The following is an 8958-nucleotide window of genomic DNA, read 5'->3' as shown; positions in this document are numbered from 1 at the left end:
ACCAATTATCCATTACAATTCGAAGGTTGCAATCTGAGCTGCCTGTGGATTTATGTTCAAATATTGAGGCCCCATGGATCGATAAGCCACCCAAAGGACTGCTAATAATAATAACAGTATCTCAGGAAGCCATTACTGGAGATCATGGTTCCTATACCAGCTCATATTGACCTAGTTCATGCCAGTGACCACAACACATCACGAAGATGCCAAGATGTAACATGTCATCATTGATCCACCCAGGGGGAGATCTTCAAATACATTCCCAGTGAGAGCTTCTTCTTGGATGGGATTAATGATGCCCAAGTATGTTCCTGCTGCTCTGTGTTGGCTATTCAGTGTTATGGTTTGAGGAGTGATGGAAGAAAGTTTCTGGGGATTGATGTGATCTCCAGATCGGTGTGTTCTTATGGACGGAACGGAAGGAAGACCTTTGGATATTGCCTTTAGTTCATAAAGGGATAAATGATTCTGGGGCTACTGACTGACTGACTGTCTGTCTGTCTGTCTAGCTATCTTATTTATACACATACTTTATTGATCTCAGAAGAAATTGTGTCGTTACAACAATAGTACACAAGGACAAATAATCACCCAAGTCGGTGAAACATACCAAAAATAACATCTAAAACGAATGGAAAGAAATTAGAAATTACAAGAAACCCACCAAAAATCCAAAATATATCAGTGTAACAGTAAAACTAAATGCACAAGTGAACATAATTCATGTGCTCTCTCTCTCTCTCTTTCTCTCTCTCTCTTCTTGGTCCAGACGGATATTGTATTTATCTGCCCGTCTCTCTCACCCCTCCATCTCCCTCAGAGATTATAAAGCACCACAGCTTCCCTCTCTCTGTCTCATCCCCTCTGAAATTACCTTTAGGTGTGCTTGCAACTCAACAAACACACACACGCACACACCTTACCTCCCTGATCAAATGTGCTGTCAGGAAAACTCTAAAAGGCCTCTCACATCGTGCGTTCGTGTCTGGGGCTCATTGAGGGATTAACACAGAGGGCCAGAGAGCTGATAGTCAAGGGAGATAGCTGTCCAGGAACTGCTTTTGAGTCGCAGGTACGTGTTCCCTTGAGACCAATGTTCATCTGGGAGACAATGTCATTAATTAACCAACCTAAGACCCAGATTATTGATTCATACCCTGTAAGTACCCTCGTGAGTGCGAGATCGCTAGGATTAATGGAGATATTTGGTGATACATACATCACTTCACAAGGCTAACTGTGCGTAGAATAATTGAAGGAAAGCATCGGCACTCACGAGATAGACAATGGTCTTCAAAACTTTAATGGGCAAGAATGAACGTTTCGGCCTTAAAGGACAATGCTCGTTTTTGACAACCTGGACCTTATTTACGACATATTATAAGACGTTTGACTCACCGAGATCACTTTGGTGTAGTTCGGAGGTATGTAGAAGAAATGTAAAATCCAGCGCGAGCCAGTATATCCATGTAATGGCGGTGATCGGGGCAATGAGAATGCAGTTTCTAAAAATCTATTTTCTGCCGCGAAACGGTTGTTTTCATCAATCTGTCTGGATGAATCGCTAGTTGTGCTTACATAGAGCATAACTGTTGTGGTTTTCACATGCCATGATCTTTAGAAACGTCTTTCGAAACGAAATAGCTTCCTCACTTTCTCCAGCACTAATGCGCACAGCGCGCAATCGTTGCTCCAGCACGCTGTGCGCATGCGTGCTGGAGCAAGTGAGGAAGCTATTTCGTGTCTACGACGTTTCTAAAGATCATATTACAGAGGCATGGGAAATACCACAACAGGGCTATGCTCTCTATGTAAGCACAACTAGCGATTCATCCAGACAGATTGATGAAAACAACCGTTTCGCGGCAGAAAATAGATTTTTAGAAACTGCATTCTCGTTGCCCCGATCACCGCCATTACATGGATATACTGGCTCGCGCTGGATTTTACATTAAGCCTTCATCATGCTGATGAAGAATGAACGTTTCGGCCTTAAGCCTTCATCATGCTGATGAAGGCTTAAGGCCGAAACGTTCATTCTTGCCCATTAAAGTTTTGAAGACCATTGTCTATCTCGTGAGTGCTGGTGCGTTCCTTCATTTATTATAGCACTTGACCTGGCACCCGTGACTGCTCCAGATTAATTTGGAGTTGTGCACACTCGTATGCTTTTTTGTAACTGTGCTTAGAACAATGTGGTCCATATGCTGATGACGTGCTACATTGTGGTCCAGACTTCACAGTTGATTTATACACAGACTTATTACTTAGTAATTGCCTATTAGTGTCACTGACTAATTGCTCCAAAGATGGTGGGACACGTAACACCAACAAGCACCTTCATGCTGGAGAGATCTACAGTTGTTCTTTTTTCAAACCCGAGAGATCCTTCCTGCAAAGATATTATCAGGAGAATTCCATAAGAATACTCCGATCTGGAGATCACATCAATCCCCAGAGCCTTCCTCCCATCACTCCCTATAAAACTATAACACTGAACATGAAGGAGGTCCCACTAGAGAGAAGACTGCTTCTCCACGCCCCATCTCCCATAGTGAGGAAGATGTATTCATGTTTCTCAATGTTACCCTGTTCTTTCCACCGGCTGCAGCTATGAAAGATTTATTGCAAGTCAGCTAAGGCCTTGAGAAAAACTAGGCACAAATTTGAAATTGTTTTTTTTTGTGTGTGGCACCGACAAGGCCAACACAGTAATAGGCCTGTCTGAAAGAGGAGAAAAAGAGGGGAAGATGATTTTTTTAATTTTTTTTTAATTTAGCCTTTATTTAACCAGGAAAAGTCCCATTGAGATTAAAAATCTCTTTTTCAAGAGAGACCTGGCCAAGATGGGCAGCAGTGCAATCCAAACACAGACTTACAGACGAAAAATACAACAGAAAACACAGAGATGCAACAGTAATACAATTTACACATGTGACTTGGTGATTTGGCTATATGGCAATATGCTAGTTAAAAACATGAACATACTGTTAAATCCACCTCTAAAACCTTCATAGTGGATTTAAAAATGATTGAGACCTGCTCCTCAAGTTTGAGATCATTTTGTAGCATGTTCCAGGCAGAAGGAGCCGAATAACTAAAAGCCATTTTCCCCTTTTCTGTTCTGACTTTGGGAACAGCAAGAAGTCCTGTGATCTTAAGGAGTATTTCCCAGTACTTTTTTGTATAATATAGGCACAGAGGTAAGAAGGAACAAGACCAAGAATTGCCTTATAAATAATGATGTACCAATGAATAAGAAATAAGAGTAGACAATGCAGACCATCCAATGAAGATGTGTTCGGGAATATTTCTAAAAATACATAATATAATATGTGAAAAAGAGTTGTTCTGTACAGCTTTTTATGTTGATGAAACACCATAATCATTCTAGCCCTGTAGCTATTAACGCCGGTCAATGTGTTCAGGTTCATGTTGTTCTGGTGATGTTCCCCTGCTCCTGGCTGGAGGTTAGGGTCAACACACCAAACTAGTGACCCCTTTCACTGTTTCCCAGCAATCACCGTTGTGCCTTTGAGCAAGACAACCCCAACACTAGCTCACAATTGGATTGCTTCAGATAAAAACATCAATTAAAATGTAAATCTGTGAGTAAGTATAATTTATGTAAGACTTACATACAGCAAAGGACGTATCCCCCGCAGGGTCCGGCCCATAGCCAGCCTGGTAGAAGCGGTGGTTCGTGGACCTTATCGCTATTTTTATTGTTGCGCGACTTGTTGACGGGGGAGAGGGGTGCTGACAGATATTTTGTATATGCATTGTCGCGCGAATTGTTGACCGGGGCGGGGGGTGGGGGGGGACTTTTAATTTTGAATCCTGGCTCCTTCTGTTGAAGTGTCACATTTGATCAGGGAGGTAAGGTGTGTGTGTGTCTGTGTGTGCGTGTGTGTTGAGTTGCAAGCACACCTAAAGGTAATTTCAGAGAGATGAACAGAGAGAGGGAAGCTGTGGTGCTTTATAATCTCTGAGGGAGACGGAGGGGTGAGAGAGACGGGCAGATAAATACAATATCCGTCTGGACCAAGATTCCCCACAGACACCACTACCCAGAGAGAATGAGGAGAGAGAGAGAGAGAGAGAGAGAGAGAGAGAGAGAGAGAGGGACAGAAGGAAAGGAAGGAAGGAAGGACGATGTGTGATTATTTCTTTGTTCTTGTGTACTGCTGTTATAACACCATTTCCTCTGAGATCAATTAAGTGCCACTATCTATCTATCTATCTATCTATCTATCTATCTATCTATCTATCTATCTATCTATCTATCTATCTATCTGTCTGTCTGTCTGTCTGTCTGTCTGTCTGTCTGTCTGTCTATCTATCTGTCTGTCTGTCTGTCTATCTGTCTTTGTCTGTCTGTCTGTCTGTCTTTCTATCTATCTATCTTATACATACTTTATTGATCTCAGAGGAAATTATGTTGTTACAACAGTAGTACACAAGGACAAATAATCACACAAGTCGCTGAGACATACCAAAAATAACATCTCAAACAAATTGAACTAAATCAGAAATTCCAAGAAACCCCAAAATAACAATTTCTATAAGTGTATTACAATATTATGTTGAAGAGATATCAGACTAATAACTGAATAATCTTTTATTTATTGAGGGATTGTACTTCTGCTATTACAGAGACCCCGAGCCTATACTGTTGTGGCCTTGAGCAAGACACTTAACCCCAACTAGCTCATAATTGTAAATCACTTTGGATAAAATCATCTGCTAAATGACTAAAATGTAAACACACACACACACACACACACACACACACACACACACACAGGGAGTGGACTGACTACAGAAACATCTTATGTAAAAGTTCCCTAGGATGAAACTAGTTACTCACTGGGAAGTACAATACCCAACAAATACAAATCCTTACCAAACGATGCAGATCGACCTCAAACAACATACAGGTACACTAAAGCCATTCAAACATCTGCCCAATTGGAGAACATAATCAAAGCCAAGCTTGGACACCAATACCTCCAAATGCACTTACCCTCACTGAGAAGAGGCGGTGTTCAGTTCCATCCCCTCCAGATAACCACGGTAGCGGATCTGTGCAGCTGTGAGAGACTGACCGGCGCCACGGCGACCCCGTGCTCTCTGCCGGCGTAGAGCCAACCTTCGCCACTCAGCGCTCGCTCTTCCTGAGGCAGCGCCACACAGCAGCAGAACTCGCTCACTCTGCTGCTCGGTCCAGACTGCTGTAGTAGAAGTAACCTCCTCTCTCACTCCACACCTCTCTACTCCCTCCCTCCCTCTCTCTTTGGATTTCACACTGTCTTGCTAGTGGTCTGCCTCACCCTCTCTCCCTCCCTCCCTCTCTTCCTCTCCCTCCCTCCCTCTCTCTCTCTCTCCCTCCCTCCCTCCCTCCCTCCCTCCCTCCCTCCCTCCCTCCCTCTCTCTCTCCCTCCCTCCCTCCCTCTCTCTCTCTCTCTCTCTCTCTCCCTCTCCCTCTCCCTCCCTCCTTCTTCCCTGGTTGGTTGTAGCTCAGGTCAGAGCCGTCCAACAGCAGAAGAGAGGCAGTGGTTCAGCTCTGCACTTGTCCTGATTAAATTAATTTGCAGACAGGCGGACTGAGTGTCGGAAAAACAAATGAAGTGTGCGGTCAGCCGCTCCCGAAGGGCACAGGTAAACGATGATTAGCTCAGAGAGTAGAGCCCATAGGAGACTGTGGAATTGAAACAGGCAAATTCACATCCTTAAATCAATCAATCAATCAATCAAAGCTTTATTTGTATAGCGCATTTCCTACCCAGAGGCAACACAATGCGCTTTACAGAGAACAAGGGAGGTGGGCATACGACCCACCCCTACATATTCCAGAGGGAAGCAAAAAAAAACAGTATCAACCAGGGGCCAGATAAGTGAGCTGTAAAAAATTCTTCCCTGACCCCTCTCAACAAGGCGATCGAGCAAGCTCCTGGAGTATGTTTGTCTACCGGCTAAGAACATTTATAAAGCAATAAATATCATTAAATTACATTTTCAGAGTAAGAGAGGCTAAAAACATCATAGGAGAGACATGGCAAACACTGGTGTATGTCTGTGTGTGCGTGAATGTGCCTGGGCCCAGATAGAGGCAGGGGTCAGGGGTAGGGAGGGGGTAGGAAAAGGTCACGGACCCGGGTTAGGGTGAGGGGAAGGGGATCTGAGCCCAGGACTGGTGTATGTCTGTGTGTGTGTGAGTGTGCCTGGGTCCAGATAGAGGCAGGGGTCAGGGGTAGGGTGGGGGTAGGAAAAGGATACAGACCCGGGTTAGGGTGAGGGGAAGGGGGAACTGGGCCCAGGCCTAAAGCCGGAAGTGGACTGGTGTATGTCTGTGTGTACGTGTGTGTGTGTTAACTTATTGGTTAACTAAATGACATAACTCACCCCGCCTCGACCCCTTTTATCTTTAATGAGTCACTCAAGAGAGTCACATACTGTAGGCAGTGGTACAACAAAGGTTGGTTTGTACTGTAGAACAAAAACTCAGGTTGGTTTGTACTGTAGAACAAAAACACAGGTTGGTTTGTACTGTAGAACAAATAGCTTTTTCTCACATCTCATTTATTTCATCATACAACACTTAGTCCTATTAAGACTCTCCAAATGTAGTTTTCTACCAAGATCATGTCATTTTGATTTTGGACCTTAAAAATGCATAAAAAAAATATAAATTCAAATGTAGTGACTAAAGCATTGATTATCAACATTGTCACAACACCCTGTCCCTTCTCTCTCAAGAGCAGACAAATGTTTCATCATAGCTTAATATGAGAAGGTTGCTAATGTCAGTATTTTGAAACAACCAAGTGATCAGCCAAGGAGTTTCCGTTAATGAGGGAATCGGTGACGTTTAAAGAGATGCTCTCTGTTCCGTTTGACAAAATGGATTCTACTGGAGATCTGTCAAAGTCTAATTAATAGTGGATCATATGACAGGTAGAACTACAGCTGCAGAGTTAAGACATCCTTATCTTCCCTGCCGCCCCGTCCTCTCCTGTCCTGCCAATCCCCTCTCCAAACTCTCTCCTCTCCAACAGATGCACAGAAGACACCGTAGCTCACATCCTCCACACCCAGCCGAGACACGAGCAAGGGGAATGTGTCGGGTTATGTGAGACTGCTGTTCATTGACCCCAGGTGGTGAAGTTAGGCAACCACACCTCATCCCCCCTCTCGCTCAACACGGGAGCCCCCCAGGGCTGTGTGCTGTCCCCACTACTGTACTCCCTGTACACGCACGACTGTACAGCCACCGTCGACTCCAAAGCCATCATCAAGTTTGCTGACGACACAGCAGTGATATGCCTGATCACCAACAATGATGAGAGGGTCTACCTGGAGGAGGTGAGGCTCCTGACCCAGTGGTGTCAGGAAAAGAACCATCTGAACTTCAGCAAGACAAAGGAGATGCTGGTGGACTTTGGGAGGAAGCAGGAGAAGAACTACACCCCTCATCAACCCCTGTAGAGTGGACAGCTTCAAGTACCTTGACGTCCAGATCAGCAAGGGCCTGACATGGTGAACACACAAAGACACTGTGATGAAGAAAGCTAACTGAGGAGATTCAGAGCATCCTACCAGATCTGACGCAGCTTCTACTAATCCACGATCGAGAGCATCCTGACTGGGAATACCACCAGTCACCTGGTACGGGAACAGCAGCTCTCAGGATCACAAGGCCCTACAGAGAATGGTACAGTCAGCTGAAAGTACCTTGGGGTTGGGGGGGGGGGGGGGGGGGGCACTCACCTCGAGGACCTCTACACCAGAAGCTGCAAGACCAAGGCCAACAGGATCCTGAAAGACCCCAGCCATCCAGGAAATGGACTGTTCTCTCTGCTACGGTCAGGGAAGAGATACCACACTCACATGTCGAGCCGAGAGACCCAGGAAGAGCTTCTTCCCACAAGCCAACCGGCTCCTGAATGACTCTCAACCCTCCCGACTTATTTATTCATGTCCATATATAGCATGTACATAATCCATCCAGACCTTTATCTATCCCATCCAAGCATACTTATAGAAAGGGTACTTATTGCGTTTTTGCGTTAATTTGTAAAATTGTAATTTTTGTAAATTGTACATTTGTAATATAGTATTAGTTTATCTGTAGTGTAATCTTGTAGCCGGCAACAGGATTTCACTGTGACTGTACACCGTCCGTTACATGTGATGAATAAAGGGAATCTTGAATCTCTCTCATACTGACCATCCCCTTTCTCCAGCCTCTCATCCTGACCATCCCCTCTTTCTCAAGCAGCACTCATCTCTCCCATCCTGACCATCCCCTTTATTCAGCCTCATCCCTTCTCCAGCCTCTCCCATCCTGACCATCCCCTCTTTCTCAAGCCTCTCACTCATCTCTCCCATCCTGACCATCCCCTTTCTCCAGCCTCTCATCCCCTTTCTCCAGCCTCTCTTATCCTGACCATCCCCTTTCTCCAGCCTCTCATCCCCTTTCTCCAGCCTCTCTCATCCTGACCATCCCCTCTTTCTCAAGCCTCTCACTCGTCTCTCCCATCCTCACCATCCCCTTTCTCCAGCCTCTCATCCCCTTTTTCCAGCCTCTCTCATCCTGACCATCCCCTTTCTCCAGCCTCTCCCATCCTGACCATCCCCTTTCTCCAGCCTCTCTCATCCCCTTTCTCCAGCCTCTCATCCTGACCATCCCCTCTTTCTCCAGCCTCTCCCATCCTCTTTCTCCAGCCTCTCTCATACTGACCATCCCCTTTCTCCAGCCTCTCACTCGTCTCTCCCATCCTGACCAAACCCTCTCTCTCCCTCCCTCCCTCCCTTCTTCCATCTCTCTACCCCCTGACTGGGGAGCTGAAGCCCCAGACGCTCCGGGACGAGGGAGGGAGAGGATGGAGGGATGGAAGGGCTCTAGGGACACAGACACATACAGTAAGTAGAGAGGGATGAAGGAAGAGTGCA

The sequence above is a fragment of the Borostomias antarcticus genome (assembly GCF_949987555.1).
Source record: "Borostomias antarcticus genome assembly, chromosome: 10".
Taxonomy (NCBI): domain Eukaryota; kingdom Metazoa; phylum Chordata; class Actinopteri; order Stomiiformes; family Stomiidae; genus Borostomias; species Borostomias antarcticus.
This window is presented reverse-complemented; position numbering follows the sequence as displayed.